This window comes from Ovis canadensis, chromosome 21 (genome assembly GCF_042477335.2).
Source record: "Ovis canadensis isolate MfBH-ARS-UI-01 breed Bighorn chromosome 21, ARS-UI_OviCan_v2, whole genome shotgun sequence".
NCBI lineage: Eukaryota > Metazoa > Chordata > Mammalia > Artiodactyla > Bovidae > Ovis > Ovis canadensis.
Genome location: NC_091265.1, coordinates 54273912 through 54292542, shown reverse-complemented (window position 1 = coordinate 54292542; position 18631 = coordinate 54273912). Strand labels below are relative to the sequence as shown.

General features: G+C 39.9%; 1 pseudogene; it reads left to right on the top strand.

The window, feature by feature from the left end:
* LOC138426645 (pregnancy-associated glycoprotein 1-like) overlaps window positions 1-18631 on the top strand; it is a 67105-nt pseudogene extending 48474 nt beyond the window's left edge.

The following is an 18631-nucleotide window of genomic DNA, read 5'->3' as shown; positions in this document are numbered from 1 at the left end:
TCACCCTTGCCATCTCTTGTTGGACCACTTCCAATTTGCCTTTATTCATGGACCTGACATTCCAGGTTCCTATGCGATATTGCTTTTTACAGCATCGAACCTTGTTTATATCATCAGTCACATCCACAGCTGGGTATTGTTTTTGCTTTGGCTCCATCCCTTCATTCTTTCTGGAGTTATTTCTCCACTGATTTCCAGTAGCATATTGGGCACCTAATGACCTGGGGAGTTCCTCTTTTGGTATCCTATCATTTTGCCTTTTCATACCATTCATAGGTTTCTCAAGGCAAGAATGCTGAAGTGTCTTGCCAGTCCCTTCTCCAGTGGACCACATTCTGTCAGACCTCTCCACCATGACCTGCCCATCTTGGGTTGCCCACAGGCATGGCTTGGTTTAATTGAGTTAGACAAGGCTGTGGTCCTAGTGTGATTAGATTGACTAGTTTTTTGTGAGTATGGGTTCAGTGTGTCTGCCCTCTGATGCCCTCTTGCAACACCTACCATCTTACTGGAGTTTTTCTTACCTTGGGCGTAGGGTATCTCCTCACGGCTGCTCCAGCAAAGCATAGCCGGTGCTTCTTACCTTGGACGAGGGGTATTTCCTTACTGCCACTGTTCCTGACTTTCAATGTGGGATAGCTCCTCTAGGCCCTCCTGTGCCTGCAAAGCCACCACTCCTCGGGTTGCTCCTCCCGGCCGCCGGGCCTGGCCTCGGGCGTGGGTGGCTCCTCCTTGCTGCTGCCCCTGGCCTCAGGCTCGTGGTGGCTCCTCAGGGTCACCGCCCCTGACCTGGGAGGCGGGGTAGCTCCTCTCGGCCACCACCCCTGACCTCGGACATGGGGTAGCTCCTCCTGGCCACCACTGAGCTTGGACACAGGGTAGCTCCTCTCAGCCGCCACCCCTGACCTATGACGCAGGGTAGCTCCTCTTGGCTGTTCCTGTGCCGTCGCAACCTGGCAGTCTAGGCCACTGCCCCTGACCTCGGACGTGGGGTAGCTCCTCTCAGCAGTGCTTAGTGTGCCGGCTTGTAGCCGCCTGTGCAAATGACTATAAACAGAAAAAAAAAAAAAAAAAAAAAAAAAATATATATATATATATATATATATATATATATAAAACATTACTTGGAAATGCCTTTTGTTTGAATTGGAATGAAAACTGATCTTTTCCAGCACTGTGGCCACTGCTGAGTTTTCCAAATTTGGTGACATTGAATGCAACATACTTACAGCCTCTTTCTTTAGGAATTTTAAGCAGCTCAGCTGGAATTCCATCACCTTCCCTAGCTTTTCTTATAGTGATGCTTCCTAAAGCCCACTTCACTTTATACTCTGGTATATCTGGCTTTATGTGAGTGACCCCTGCATCATCCCTATCCTGGTCATTATGATGATTTTTGTATAGTTCTTCTGTGCTTTCTTGCCTCTTCTTAATCTCATCTGCTTCTGTTAGTTCTTTGACTTTTCTGTCCTTTATTGTGCCCATCTTTGCATGAAGTTTTCCTCTGGTATCTCCACTGTTTTTGAAGAGATCTATATTCTTTACAGTTCTATTGTTTTCCTCTAATTCTTTCATTATTCACTTATGACGACGTTCTTATTTCTCCTTGCTATTCGCTGGGAAGTCTGCATTCCATTGGATATATCTTTCCCTTTCTCCTTTGCCTTTCACTTCTCTTATTTTCTCAGCTATTTTTAAGGCCTCCTCAGGCAACCACCTTGCCTTGTCACCTTTGTTTCTCTTGAGGATGGTTTTGATGACCACCTCCCATACAATGTTACAAACCTCCATCCATAGTTGTCCAGTCTAACAGACCTACTCCCTTGAATCTATTTTTCACTCCACTATATAATCATAAGGGATTTGCTTTAGGTCATAGCTGAATGTTCTAGTGGTTTTCCTTACTTTCTTCATTTTAAACGTGAATATTGTTTGCTTCTGCCTAAGCATTGCTTCCAGATCACCACCCACCACTTCCAGTGGGTGTGGAGCAAAAACACACTATTTGAGGCCTGTTACCCTGGGTTTGTGCTTGGCTTTTCATATGTTTAGCTGTGTGAGCTTGATCGAGTTACTTGATTTAAGTCTTCACATCTGGAAAATGGGCACCATGATGATAATTCCACCTTCTATATTGCATGTGTGCCTGCAAAGAGCCAGTGGCCCTGAGAGGGCTTTCTGGGTTCATGAGTCTGGAACAAGTATGAATTATTCTGCCACCTGGGAGAAGGAAATCTTCTGTTTAGAGGTTATGGCTGCCATCCCCAAGGCTAAATATTGAAGCCAGTAGATGTTCAGACATCTATTTCTGAACCCTCACCCAGAACTCTGACTGAGTCAATGCTTCTCTTTTCTGGGCTCACAGAAGAACTAATGATTACTGTCTCAGATTACTCCCTTCTTAACCTTACAAGTCAGCCTTTCCTTTTCAACTACTTCTCCCCTGAAATCACACTGCAAGGAATGTCATAAAAGCTCTTGGTTTCTGGTGAGTTTCCCAAACCTCCAGCATAGCAACAAGTAGCTGTTATGGCTACTGTCATAGCAACAACTATGCAACCTGTATAGTCCAATCTTAGCCTGTTAAATGAATCTTTCCCCATTTGGCCCCTCATGTTTAAATTACCTATATTTGCTTTAATAACCTTCCTTCACTTGCTGTTTAATGACAAAATATGTGTGGATTTCATCTAGCTTTCTTTCCCAAGCATAATTCCAACCATGCAATGAAGTAACCAAACATTTAGTCATTTAACTACCCACAGGAACTGACAAAAGCAAATCACCCATCATGTATACTTGCTTGCCCCAAAACACCACTGAAGTGATCTGATGAAAAAAGGTAATGCACTGGCATGTACACTCCAGAAGGGACACTTTTTTCTCTGGATTTGTTTTCCATCTAATGCAGAATATCTACCATAAGCCTGGGCCTCCAGCAGTTGGTCACCTAACTTTTGCAGACTCAGCCCACTCCAGATCCCTTCCACATCCCTCAGTAAAATCTAGAGAACAGACTCAGTCAAAGTTCTCACTCCTGTAGAAAACAGGTTTGTCTGTTTGTTTGTTTGTTTGTTTGTTTTAAGAAAATAATATTTGGTAATACATTCAAAATCTTGTGCTCCTTGCCTTGGATTCAAGGAGCAGCACCAGAGGATGGGAAGCCTCCCCTTCCACCTAAATCTTTCACCACTTCCACCAGGGCCACAGGCTTGACTGGACCCTAAGGACTTCTGCCTGCTCCCTGATATCCTCTGTACATCAGTTCAGTTCAGTCTCTCAGTCATGTCCCACTCTTTGCTATATCATGAGGTGCAGCATTCCAGGGTTCCCTGTCCATCATCAGCTCCTGGAGCTTGCTCAAACTCATGTTCATCAAATCGATGATGCTACCCAATAATTTCATCTCTGTCTTCCCCTTTGCCTTCTGCCTTTAATCTTTCCCTGCATCAGCCTGTTTCCTAATGAGCCAGTTCTTCAAATCAGGTGGCCAAAGTATTGGAGGTTCAGCTTCAGCATTGGGCCTTTCAATTAATATTCAGGACTTATTTCCTTTAGCATGGACTGGTTTTATCTCTTTGCAGTGCAAGGGACTCTCAAGAGTCTTGTCCAACACCACAGTTTAAAAGCATCAATTCTTTGGTACTCAGCTTTCTTTTGTAACAACTCACATCCCATCTTGATTTCTGATAAAACCATAGCTTTGACTATACAGAGCTTTGCTGATAAAGCAATGTCTCCGCTTTTTAGTATGCTGTCGGCTTTTTCATGGCTTTACTTCCAAGGAGCTAGCGACTTTTTTTCTTTTTTTCCACAACTGTGGTCACTATCTGCAGTGAATTTGGAGCCCAGGAAAATAAAGTCTGTCACTGTTTTCATTGTTTTTCCAGGTATTTGCCATGAAGTGGTGGAACTGGATGCCATGATCTTGGTTTTTTGATCTGTACATACCACATCAAGATCATCCCAAACAAAAAGTAATGCAAAAGGCAAAATGGTTGCCTGAGGAGGCTTTACAAATAACTTAGAAAAGAAGAGAAGCAAAATAAAAAGTTGAAAAGAAAGACATACCCATCTTAATGCAGAATTCCAAAGACTAGCAAGAAAAGATTTTAAAAAAGAAAAAGAAGAAGAAGAAGAAGCCTTCCTAAGTGATCAGTGCAAAGAGTATAGAGGAAAACATTAGAATGGTAAAAACTAGAGATATTTTCAAGAAAATTAGAGATAGGGAGGGAATGTTTCAGTCAAAGATGGGCACAATAAAAGAGAGACATGTGATGAACTTAACAGAAGAAAAATATATTAAGAAGAGGTTGAAAGAATACATAGAAGAACTGCACAAAAAAGATATTAATGATCCGGATAACCATGGTAATGTGATCACTCACCTAGAGCTAGACAATCCTGAAATGTGGAGTCACATGGATCTTCAGAAGCATCACTAAGAGCAAAGCTAGTGGAGGTGATGGCATTGCAGTCAAGCTATATCAGGTCCTTAAAGTTGATGCTGTTAAAGTGTTGCACTCAATGTGCCAGCAAATGTGGAAAACTCAGCAGTGGCCACAGGACTGGAAAGGTCATTTTCCTTGCAGTCCCCAAAAAAAGGGATTTCAAAGAATGTTCAACCACCTCACAGTTCCACTCATCTCACATGCTACCTAAGTAATTTATCCAAGCAAGTCTTCAACAGTACATGAACTGTGAAATTCCGTATGTTCAAGCTGGATTTAGAAAAGGCAGAGGAACCAGAGATCAAATTGCCAACATTCGTTGGATGATAGAAAAAGCAAGAGGATTCTAGAAAAACACCTACTTTTGCTTTATTGACCATGCAAAAGCCTTTGACTGAGTGGACCACAACAAACTGTGGAAAACTTACAGAGATGGGAATACCAGTCCATTTTACCTGCCTTCTGAGAAATCTGTATGCAGGTTAAGAACCAACAGCTAGAACTGAATAAGGAAATACAGACTGGTTCCAAATCGGGAAAGGAGTACATAAAGGTTGTATATTGTCACCCTGCATATTTAACTTATATACAGAGTACACCATGTGAAATGCCCAACTGGATGAAGCAAAAGTTGGAATAAAGATTTCTGGGAGAAATATCAATAGCCTCAGCTATGCAGAAAACACCACCCTCACAGCAGAAATTGAAGAGGAACTAAAGAGCCTCTTGATGATAGTGAAAGAAGACAGTGAAACACCTGGTTTAAACTTAACATTCAGAAAATGCAGATCATGGCATTTGGTCCCATCACTTCATGGTAAATAGATGGGGAAACAATAGAAATAGTTAGAGACTTTATTTTCAGGGCCTCCAAAATCACTGCAGATGATGACTGCAGCCATGAAATTGAAAGATGCTTGCACATTTGAAGAAAAACTATGACAAACCTATACATTTTTTTTTTAAGTAGAGACCTTACTTTGCTGAAAAAGATCAGTATAATCAAAGATATAATTTTTCCAGTTGTCATGTATGGATGTGACAGTTGCACCATAAAGAATGGTGAGTGATGAATAATTGACGGTTCTGAACTGTTGTGTTGGACTAGAATCTTGAGAGTCCCTTGCATTGCAAGGAGATCCACCCAGTCATGCTAAAGGAAATCAATCCTGAATATTCATTGGAAGGACAGATGCTGAGATTGAACCTCCAATACTTTGGCCAACTGATTTGAAATACTTACTCATAAAAAAGACCCTGTTACTGGGAAAGATTGAAGGCAGGATAAGAGGATGACAGATGATGAGATGGTTGGATGGAATGACCAACTCCATGGACATGAGTTTGCCCAAGCTCCAGGAGTTGGTGAATAACAGCAAGCCCTGGCATGATGCAGTCCATAGGGTTGCAAAGAGTCGGACATGACTGAGCGACTGAACTGAACTGAACATACCACATAGCAAATGCTGTTTGTAATTGGCATGTTTCTCCAGCAAGACTGGGGCTCCCTAAGGCCCCAATTCATATCCCCAATCAAGTTTGCACCCATGCACAGAGGTCAGTGCCTAGCATTCACAAGGCATTCAGTGAGTTCTGATTGCAGGGGGACCTTCATTTTGGTAGACATAGAGGAGCAAAAGATACATTTATCCTCCCGTCTCAAATAATTCCAAAGTAGAAAAGACAAATGAAAGAGCATTGTTTTACGTCAAACATCTGGCAGCATAGAATGGGTTCCTGAGACGGGGAGCAAGCAAGGAGAGTTCTACAATTGGCTCAACTCTAGAAATAGTTTCCAACACATACATGGAAGGTGTAACTAGGCAGAGACAGTCTCCCAAAGAAGAGTGATTTATGACTCTATATAGTTAGAGTTCACAGGAGAGAGCTACCTACAGAGAACTGTAGGAAGGTACAGGAGATACCCTTCCAGTTTTCAGCAGAGAGTTGATATTACTGCTCTGAATTATAGGGAACGATCTTTGAGTCTCAAATTGCATGAAGTCTACTTTTGTCCCCACCCACCAGCATGAAAATTACTCATTTTTTAAAAATATAAATTTATTTATTTTAATTGCAGGCTAATTACTTTACAATATTGTATTGATTTTGTCATACATTGACATGAATCCTCCATGGGCATACATGTGTTCCTCATCCTGAACATCCCTCCAACCTCCCTCCCTATACCATCCCTCTGGGTCATCCCAGTGTACCAGCACCAAGCATCCTGTATCATGCACTGAAATTGGACTGGAGATTCATTTCACATATGATGATATACATGTTTAACTGCCATTCTCCCAAATCATCCCACCCTCTCCTTCCCCCACAGAGTGCAAAAGACTGTTCTATATATCTGTGTCTCTTTTGCTGTCTCACATACAGGGTTATCATTAATATCTTTTTAAATTCCATATATATGCATTAGTATACTGTATTGGTGTTTTTCTTTCTGGCTTACTTCACTCAGTATTTATTGCTTGTAGACTTTTGGACAGCCATTGTGACTGGTGTGAAATCGTACCTCATTGTAGTTTTGATTTGCATTTCTCTGATATTTAGAGATGTTGAGCATCTTTTCATCTGTTTGTTAGCCATCTGTATGTCTTCTTTGGAGAAATGTCTGTTTAGTTCTTTAACCCTTTTTTTTTTGTGATTGGGCAGTTTATTTTTCTGGAATTGAGCTGTAGGAGTTGCTTGTATATTTTTGAGATTAATTATTTGCCAGTTGCTTCATTTGTTATTATTTTCTCCCATTCTGAAGGCTGTCTTTTCACCTTGCTTATAGTTTCCTTTGTTGTGCAGAAGCTTTCAGTTTAATTAGGTCCCATTTGTTTTCTTTTTGCTTTTATTTTCAATATTCTGGGAGAGGGATCATAGAGGACCTTGCTGTGATTTATGTCAGAGAGTGTTTTGCCTATGCTCTCCTTGAGGAGTTTTATAGTTTCTGGTTGTACGCTTAGATCTTTAATCCATTTTGAGTTTATTTTTGTGTATGGTGTTAGAAAATGTTTTAGTTTCATTTTTTTACAAGTGGTTGACCAATTTTCCCAGCACCAATTGCTAAAGTGAGTGTCTTTTCTCCATTGTATATTCTTGCCTCCTTTGTCAAAGATAAGGTGTCCATAGGTGTGTGGTTTTATCTTTGGGCTTTCTATTTTGTTCCATAGTTCTGTCTTTGTGCCAGTACCATACTGTCTTGATGACTGTAGCTTTGTAGTAGAGCCTGAAGTCAGAGAGGTTGATTCCTCCAGTTCCATTCTTCTTTCTCAAGATAGCTTAGGCCATTCAAGGTTTTTGTATTTCCTTACAAATTGTGAAATTATTTGTTTTAGTTCTGTGAAAAATACCATTGGTAGCTTGATAGGGACTGCATCAAATCTATAGATTGCTTTGGGTAGTGTACTCATTTTCACTATATTGATTCTTCTGATCCATGAGCACGGTAGATTTCTCCATCTATTACTGTTCTCTTTGATTTCTTTCACCAGTGTTTTAAAGTTTTCTATATATAGGCTTTTAGTTTCTTTAGGTAAATATAGTCCTAAGTATTTTATTCTTTCGTTGCAATGGTGAATGGAATTTTCCTTTTAATTTCTCTTTCTATTTTCTCATTATTAGTGTATAGGAATACAAGTGATTTCTGTGTGTTGCTTTTATATCCTGCAACTTTACTAAACCTTAAAGCATTGATTAGCTCTAGTAATTTTCTGGTGGATCCTTAGAGTTTTTTATATAGGATCATGCCATCTGAAAACAGTGAGTTTTATTTCTTCTTTTCCAATTTAGATTCCTTTTATTTCTTTTTCTGTTCTGATTGATGTGGCCAATACTTCAAAACTATGTTGAATAATACTGGTGAGAGTGAGCACCCTTGTCTTGTTCCTGACTTTAGGGGAAATTCTTTCAATATTCACCATTGAGAATAATGTTTGCTGTGGGTTTGTCATATATAGCTTTTATTTTGTTGAGGTATGTTCCTTCTATTTCTGCTTTCTTAAGAGTTTTTATCTCTGTATCTATAGAGATAATCACATGGCTTTTATTTTTCAATTTGTTAATGTGGTGTATTACATTGATTGATTTGTGGATATGAAGAATCCTTGCATCCCTGGGATAAAGCCCACTTGGTCATGATGTATGATCTTTTTAATGTGTTGTTGGATTCTGATTGCTAGAATTTTGTTAAGGATTTTTGCCTCTATGTTCATCAGTGATATTGGCCTGTAGTTTTCTATTTTTTGTGGCATCTTTGTCAGGTTTTGCTATTAGGATGATGGTAACCTCATAAAATGAGTTTGTAAGTGTACCTTCGTCTGCAATTTTCTGGAAGAGTTTGAGTAGGATAGGTGTTAGCTCTTCATTTTCATTCTTTTCTATGGATATGTTGATTTCTTCTGTGATTTGTTGGTTATTCATCAGATTGTTGTTCAGCCTCCATATGTTGGAATTTTCTACAGTTTTCCTCCAGTAGTTGGGATCTAATCTTACTGCTTGTGGTCAGAAAAGATGCTTGGAATAATTTCAATTTTTTTGAATTTACCAAGGCTAGATTTATGGTCCAAGATGCGATCTATCTTAGAGAAGGTTTCGTGTGCACTTGAGAAAAGGTGAAATTCTTTATTTTGGGGTGAAATATCCTATAGATATAAATTAGGCCTAACAGATCTATTGTATCACTTAAAGTTTGTGTTTCCTTGCTAATTTTCTGTTTAGTTGATCTAGACATAGGTGTGAGTGGGGAATTACAGTCTCTCGCTATTACTGTGTTATTGTTAATTTCCCCTTTCATACTTGTTAGCATGTGTCTTACTTATTGTGGTGCTCCTATGTTGGGTGCATTTATATTTATGATTTTTATGTCTTATTCTTGGATTGTTCCTTTTATCATTATGTAGGGTCCTTCTTTTCCTTTTTTCACAGCCTTTGTTTTAAAGTTTATTTTATCTGAAATGAGTATTGCTACTACTGCTTCCTTTTGGTCGCTGTTTGCGTGGAATATCTTTTTCCAGACGTTCACTTTCAGTCTGTATGTATCCTTTGTTTTGAGGTGGGTTTCTTGTAGACAACATATGTAGGGGTCTGCTTTTGCATCCATTCAGCCAGATTTTGTCTTTTGTTTGGGGAATTTAACCCATTTACATTTAAGGTAATTATTGATAAGTATGATCCCATTGCCATTTATTTTATTGTTTTGGGTTTGAGATTACACACCCTTTCTGTGTTTCCTGTTTAGAGAAGATCCTTTAGCATTTGTTGCAGAGCCAGTTTGGTGGCGCTGAATTATCTCAGCGTTTGCTTGTCTGTAAAGCTTTTAATTTCTCCTTCAAACTTGAATGAGATCCTTGCTGAGTACAGTAATCTGGGCTGTAGGTTGTTTTGTTTTGTTTTGTTTTGTTTTTTCCTTTCATCACTTGAAATATGTCCTCTGTTCCCTACTGGCCTGAAGAGTTTCTATTCAAAGATCAGCTGTTATGCTTATGGGAACCCCCTTGTGTGCTATTTGTTGCTTTTCCCTTGCCGCTTTTAATATTTGTTCTTTGTCTTTGATCTTTATTAATTTGATTAACATGTGTCTTGGGATATTTCTCCTTGGGTTTATCCTTTTTGGGACTCTCTCGGTTTCTTGGACTTGTGTGGTTATTTCCTTCCCCAACTTTGGGAAATTTTCAGCTCTTATCTCAAGTAGTTTCTTATGGTCTTTCTTTTTGTCTTCTTCTTCTGGGACTCCTATGATTCAAATGTTGGGGAATTTAACATCATCCCAGAGGTCTCTGAGATTATGCTCATTTCTTTTCATTCATTTTTCTTTTTCCTAGATGTTTCATTGATTTCTATCATTCTATCTTCTACCTCACTTATTCTGTCTTCTGCCTCCATTACTCTACTCTTGGTTCTCTCCAGAGTGTTTTTTTATCTTATTTATTGCATTATTCATTATATATTAACTCTTTTTTATTTCTTCTAGGTCTTTGTTAAACCTTTCTTGAATCTTCTCAATCCTTGTCTCCAGGCTATTTATATGTAATTCCTTTTGTTTTCAAGATTTTGGATCATTCTCACTATCATTATTTGGAATTCTTTATCAGGTAGATCCCATATATCTTCCTCTTTTGTTTGATTTGGTGGACATTTATTCTGTTCCTTTAACTGGTGGGTATTTATCTGTATCTTCTTCTTGTGTATATTGCTGTGTTTGAGTTTGCCTTTCCATATTCTGGAAGTTTGTGGAGTTATCTTTACTGTGGAGCTTCCTCTCTGTGGGTGGGTTGAACGGGTGGCTTATCAAGGTTTCCTGGTTAGGGAAGCCTGTGACGGTGTTCTGTTGGGTGGAGCTGGATTTCTTCATTCTGAAGTATGATGAAGTGTCCAGTAATGAGTTATGAGAAGTCAATGGGATTGGAGTGACTTTGGGCAGCCTGTATATTGGAGCTCAGGGCTATGTTCCTGTGTTGCTGGAGAATTTGCATGGTATGTCTTTCTCTGGAACTTGTTGGCCCTTGGGTGGTGCTTGGTTTCAGTGTAGGTATGGAGGTGTTTGATGAGCTCCTATCAATTAGTGTTCCCTGGAGTCAGAAGTCCTCTGGTGTTCTGAGGATTTGGACTTAAGCCTCCTGCCTCTGCTTTTCAGTCTCATTCTTACAATAGCGTCAAGGCTTCTCCATCTATACAGCACCAGTGATGAAACATCTAGGTTAAAGATGAAAAGTTTTTCCACAGTGAGGGACGCCCAGAGAGGTTCACAGAGTTACATGGAGAAGAGAAGAGTGAGGAGGGAGATAGAGGTGACCAGAAGTAGAAGAGGGGGAATCAAAAGAGGAGAGAGCAAGCTAGCCAGTAATCACTTCCTTATGTGCTCTCCACAGTCTGGATCCCTCAGAGATATTCACAGATTTTCACACAGAAGAGAAGAGGGAGGACGGAGATAGAGCTGACCAGGAGGAGAAGAGGGGGAATCAAAAGGGGAGAGAGGAAGCTAGCCAGTAATCACTTCACTATGTGCTCTCCACAGTCTGGATCCCTCAGAGATGTTCACAGAGTTAAACAGAGAAGAGAAGAGGGAGGAAGGAGAAACAGGTGGCCAGGGAGATAAAGGGGGGAATCAAAAGGAGAAAGACACTTCCAGCCAGTAATCAGTTCTCTAAGTGTTCTCCACAGTCCAGAACACACAAAGATATTCACAGAGTTTGGCAAAGAAGAGAAGGGGGAGGGAGGAGATAGAGGTGACCTGGTGGAGATAAAGGAGATCCAAAGGGGGAGAGAGCAATCAGGCCAGTGATCTTGTTCTGAAGTAAAAATGATTACTGAAGATTGGTTCTTAAAGGTACAAAATTGATAACAAATACCAAAAATGAAAGATTAAAAATCTAGAGTAAAGTTTGGATTCTCAAAAATGCAATATATATATATATATATATATATGAAGTATACTTTAAGAAATAGGGTCTTTTTTTTCAAAGTTATATTAGTTTATAAAAATTAAATTTAATGGAGTAGCAGAGGACTTAAAATAAAATAAAATAAATTTAAATGATGAAAATGGTAAAATAAATCTAGGACTTTCTTTGGTGTTCTTGTGGACAGTTTGGGGTCAGTTCACTTTCAGATAGTTCCTTGATCCAGCTTATACTTCTCAAGATGGATAGACCCTTCCTATGTAATTGGTGCTAACTGCAGGGTTTTAATCTATTGCACCTGTCACTTCCAGGGCAGTTCCCTCTGTTTTACCTTCTTCTGTTTGCTGGTCTCTTCAGTGTTTAATTTCTACCTTGACCCAAGGAGGGGGTGGTAGACAGTTTTTTAGGTTCACTTGTTCAGTTGTGTTGTGAGGAAGGAGGAACACTGCAAACAAATATCACTGGCATGTTTGGGGAGTGCTCCCAGTGCCTCGGGCACACTGGGTTTGCCCCTGCTCATGGCGTGTGTGTTTTCCCAGTCTACACGGCTCAGGCTCTAGGTTGCTCTGTGGGGAACTCTCTGAGGCAGGCCCTGAGTTGCATGCACTTCCCAGGTCTAAGCCACTCAGGCTCAGGTACTCGGGTACTCCTCAAAGGCACAGACTCTGTTGGGCCTGCGTTTTGTGCCCTTCTCAGGTCTGAGCCGCTCGGGTGACCAGGTGGTTTGGTGAGCACAGTTGCTGTGACTTATCGCTTCTCCCACCCCTGCCACTCGGTTTTCGGGGTGTATAACCGGCACACCTTCTCAGGCAGATGTTGACAGTCCAGAATCCCAAGAAGTCTTGGTTAGCAACGAAGCCTGCTTGCAGTTTGGTAGGTAGATGATGCCTCTCTGGGGCCGCGATTACTCTCTTCCGGCTCTGGCTGGCCTCCATCCCCTGTCCCTGGCAGGGTATGGGCCAGTCCGCAGCCGGCTACCTCTGGTTGCTCCTTTGTTCAGTGAGCAGGCCTGGTGGTGTCTTAGTTTAGGGCTTTGCAATGAGGTAGCTACCACAGGGTCTGGTTTGCTATCTCAAGTTAGTTCCCTCAGATTGTCCTATGGGGCATTCAAGCCCAGTCCTTCATTACTCTAAGCAATGCAGCCTGCACCTCCCTGCCCAGCCCCCTCTTGCTAGTGTCGGATGCAGGCGTCTGTGCTGCTTCTCTGCTGGGAGTTATCCTTGGGCATGTAATCTGTGGGTTTAAATTATTTATTTATTTTTCCTCTAAGTTATGTTGCCCTCTGAGGTTCCAAGGCTCATCACAGAATCGCCAGTGAGAATGTTTCCTGGTGTTTGGAAACTTCTCTTTTTTAAGACTCCCTTCCTGGGTTGGATCTCCATCCCTACCTCCATTGTCCCTTATTTTATCTTTTACATTTTTTCCTACCTCCTTTCAAAGACAATGGGCTGTTTTCTGGGTACCTGACATCCTCTGCCTGCATTCAGAAGTTTATTTGTGGCATTTACTCAGTGTTCAAATGTTCTTTTGATGAGTTTGTTGAGGGAGAAATTGGTCCCCCTGTCCTATTCTTCAGCCATCATAGGACTGCCCCTGAAATTAGTCATAATTCCCATGAGATCAATAGGGCCCTGAAGACAATATTGCCTTGCTAGTGGCGAATAGTAAACCTGGTCTAAGGTTGGCTCCATCTCAGCTTACAAAACTTTACAGCAAGCCTTCAAAAAAATGCAATTGTTTCGAAGAAATTTATGGTGTTTGCAAACAGTGAAAGCAATAATTTATAAAAAATTAAAAAATATCCAGTATCCAAAGGTCAAGTGAGCACATTCACAATCCAATTTAAAATTTCCATATAAATTGTGAAAATATTTGTCCTAGTTTCATCTCAATATTATAAGGTAATTATCCTCTGATTAAGATAAATAAATAAATTTAAAAAGAAAAAAATCCAGATGTGTATAGAGCAAGAAAATATCCATAACGAGGGAAAAATCAATTAGCAAAAACACAAGTAAAATATGTATTACATAATTAGCAGGGAAGGACATTAAGGTGCCTCTACATCAATAATCCCTACATTCATGAAACTGAAGAATATTGAGTATGTTAAATAGACATGTAAAATAGAAATGCAAAGACTGTGGGAAAAAATTAATTGTGCATCAGAGACCTTTGAAGTAACTTTAAGAGTGCTAAAACATATATAAGTGGGATCCCACAGGAAGTGAATGACAGGAGAATAGAGCAAAGAACTTCATAATTACTGGTTGAAAAATTTCCAGGTATGATGAAAGCTTAAACTTATTAACACAGAAACTCAATTAATTCAAGGACAAGAATTATGACAACTATATAAGGCACATCATAATTCATGGTTTAAGACAATCAACCAAAGAAATGTAATCAGAAGGCAAAACAGACACAGTAGAAGAAAAAATGGGGATGACAGCAGATTAGGCAAATGAAACAATGTTAGCTGGAGGACACTGGCGCCACATCTTAAATGCTGAGAGAAAAAGATCTCAAGTCAGAAGGAATTTAAAACCAAATGAAAACTGAATCTACAGGGGGAATGAACAGTACCCAAGATGATACACATATAATACGTATTAAAAGGTAAACATAGGGACTTCATTGGTAGTCCAGTGGTTAAGGATCTGCTTTGCAATGCAAAGCACTTGCAAGTATCAAAGTATCAAGTCCCTTTGCCAGAGAACTAAGGTCCTACATGCCACTGACCCACTAAGCCTGCATGTCTCAAATAGAGTTTACATGCTACAAATACTGAGCGTGTCCTCCTCATATAGAGATTCCCTACCACAAGGAAGATCCTGCATCCCACACTAAGACACAGTACAAATAAAGAAATGACAAATGAATAAATAATTTAATAATGATCATATTTAATAATGATAGACTGGCAAATAAAAGAGTATAACATGGATCTTAAAACTACTTATAAAACAGTTACAGTTAATAAGTGACAAAGTCTATAAAAGGGAATTATAAAAACTACTCAGTCGCAAAGAAGTCAGGGATAAAAAGAGACATGGAAAAAGGAACATGGGAAAAACCGAAGATAAAGAGCAAGATGATTGAATTAAACCCAACTAGAGTTAATCCCTCGGAGGTGAACCCGGACATCCCCATACACTGCACTGTGCAGCTGAAACAGAGCCTGCCAGGTGCCAGGGCCCCATGTGCCTGGGCACAGAACAACACCAAAATTTTATATGGAACAGTAAATTAGAAGACTTCAATCATATAAAGTACATCCTCTGTTCATAAAGAAATGGCATTAGAAATGAATGTTCACTGGACAGAAGAAGGTGCTAGCATAGTGCAGACCTTCTCTCTTTTACAACTCTAATTCTTCTCAGGAGGGAGCAGATAAATTGACAGGACTTATATCTTATCAACACTAGACATACTTGACACACACAGACAATACTGGATATTCATGTTTGATTTTCACGGTTCAGTCTCCTCTCTCTTCTCCTCTCTTGCTCATCCTGGGCAACAGGGACTGCTCCTCTAAACCACAGCTCAATCACTACACACAAAGACAGATGACATTTGCATGTCTTTCACATAAACCAGTGAAAACTTGTTTTCTCCTATTTTGCACACTTGGCTCTTTTCAACCAACCACGGCTCTTGTCCTACCTCCTGGGATGCTGGTTCTCTGTCAATTGCAGCCATGTTCCCATACACCAGGTCTCAGTCTCACCCAATGAAATTCCTATTCAGAGTGGCCATAATACACCCAAAAAGGAAAGAACAGGCAGCTCCTTACTCTCCACTCTTGTTCCTTCACTACATACATTCACTGAAAACCTGTTTAGCAAGTTTGTTACATAGAAACGTTCAAGTTGAAAACTTTCAAACATGTAAAAGTGCATTTTCATGTGCAATCACATCAGTTAGTTCACAGAACTGACTCACTTTGTCGTGGGCACATCCAAGACAAGTTGGTGTGCATTTGTGTACTTTGCTGTACAGAACTGTATGGTGTAAAGAGTGAAGGACTTTATGTCAAGCCTACGCTTTCTGAAAAGAAGCATAAATGCAGTGGTAATGTAGATGGTACTACTAGTCTATTTTTAAAGTTGTGCTTAGTTGCTCAGCTGTGTCTGAATTTTCAACATATGGACCTCAGTCTGCCAGGCTCCTCTTGCTATGCGGATTCTCCAGACAAGAATACTGGAGTGGGTTGCCATGCCCTATCCAGGTACTGCAAGATGAAAAATGTTTCTTTTATTGTTTGTGTTTGTTTATTATGTAATATTTGTGTGAAAAAGATCATAAAGCTAATAAACTACAGTAATACATAGCCATTTGTCTTAGTTGGCTACCTAAGTAACTTTGCTGGATTTATGAAGAAATTGGGATTTTGAATACCCTTTTGAAATGTAACTCATTCATATACAGGGGACTTACTGTTCTTCTAAGACCTGTGGATACAAAAGTGAACACATCCCCTCCAGGTCAAAGGAAATAACATTCTTGGTTGGGATTTTAGAGGAAACGTGAGATCTCCATAATTCTTGCGATTTCAGTATTTTCAAAAGACCTTGATCGGGACAAACAAATGCTAAAGTAGGAATAGTCATTGTGTTTCGATCCACTCCTAGAAAGTGTTGCTAAGTTCTCAATACTGGATCTTGTAATGCTGGTGGATTACATGGAGAAGTGATGTGAACAGAAATAAGGAAGGTGAGACAGGTAGGTCAGAATGTGAGGTAACAAAAAGAAGGTATTTAGAAGCTGAAGAATTGAGAGAGATTTAGGACCTGGGTTGAAAAAGCACTTTTCAAGACAAATAGGGTCATGTGGTATGTATAATCCTCACTTCAGTCCTTAGAAGATCATTACTGACCAGTTTGCCTCTATTTTCTGGAGCACAGTTCAGATCCATCTAGCTGTTTCTCATTGCTGCTCCTTTCTCCTGGCTCCCACACTGTGCCCAGCCATTCAGCCTATTTCATTCTTTTTTTGTTGTTGTTGTTTTATTTTGTTCTTTAAGGCAGGCACTAGGGTCTACCTACAAAATGATCTATTCTCTGCTTCTATTTCAAAACTGAAAATAGTATGTTATATAACAATGAGTCCAGTAGCTACAGGACTGCACTTCCTACCCACCTGTGCTTAGTCATGACTGGCGACTTAGAAATTCAAGCAGATCTATAAGAGAAATTTCTTGGAAGACTGGTTTTAAGGAGCTGATTTAGCTGAGAGATGGGACTCTTCCCTTCCCTACTTTCTTCCTAACTGCAACTTGAATTTTAATGGTGATGGCTGGAACTCCTGCAGTTGTATTGGACAATCATGTAACCTAGGAGATGGATACCACCCAAGCTCTGGTTGGCCCACCTCCAGATTTGTTTCAGTGAGAGAGAAAAATCAAGTTAATCTTGCTAAAGTAATTGTTGTTTTAATTTTTTGTAATGTGCATTCAAACTTAATCCTGCTACTACTATATGTTTAATATGATATAACTTTATTATTTGGTTTGTTTTAGTGAATATTTTTATATTTTGCATTTCGCTAATTTTTTATTTTATAAATTGATTCATCAACCATTATGCCTATATTGTATAAAGCAAAAGTATGATTATAAGCATGCTTTCCTTTGGATTTTGAATTTTTATACTTTTATATATTCTTTCCTTTCTTGTTTTCTCCATATTTGTACAGCCTGAGCCATGTCCTTTATTATAACGTCATCCATATCCATATCTGCAGGCCAAAACAGGCTGAGATCTGTGTGGTGAGAACCAAAGAAGAATGAATTACAGAGACTTGAATGAAAGGTGGTGGTCCTTGTTACTCATCATGAATGTTCTGAAGTAGGATCACATTCCCTTGCCCTTCTGTGTGCCCACCACCCCCAGGTTTGTCATGACCATGGAAGATACTTCGGCCAGTGGAATTTGAGTAGAGGTGATATGTCAATTCCAAATGGAAGTATTATTTTCTGTCCCACTAGCTGGAAGGCAGATGTAATGACAGGAGCTGGAGCAGCCATGTTAGACCAGAGGTAAGTAGCACAGGTGGAAGATGTGACAAGAAAGAAGTTGGGCCCTCATCTCTGTGGAGAAACTTGCACTAACATTATATGACAGAGAATTCAAATTGTATTGTATTTAAAACAATGGTTTTTTGTGTGTTTTTTTTGTTTTTTTTTTTGTTTGTTTGGTTTTTTTTAGGATTTGATTACAGTCGTTGAACCTGTAACCTAACACTCATAATAGAATAACTGAACTTTGTGTTAGCATTGTCTTGACATTAGGGTCTGAATGAGACAATATCTACTGATGTATACTTAGAATTGAGTCAAGTGACAGCCCTGTTCTCTGGAAGCTGTGCTCTAGTGTGAGATTCAGAAACTGAAGCAAGAACAAAACCTCATGGCAAGACAGCTTCAAGATCCTGTAGGAATTCTTAGGAGGGGAACATGAATCAGTCCTGATCTCAGGAGGTTACCTGAAGCAGGGACAATCCTCCATCAGTCTCCTCATAAATAGGCCATGGTGCCAAGTTTCATGTAAAAGTGATTTATTTCGAATTTTTCCCAGAGTGTTTTCCCTTTTGACCCAGTGCTTAAGATATGCGTTTGAGACCTGGTTTGTGAAGATTGCAAATGCCCCAGGGGAACTAAGCCAGTGGGCCGCAACTACTGGGCCTGAGTGCCTTAGAGGCTGTAATTTACATCAAGAGAAGCACAGGAATGAAAAGCCAGTGTACTGCAATTACAGAATAGACTATGCTCGCTGA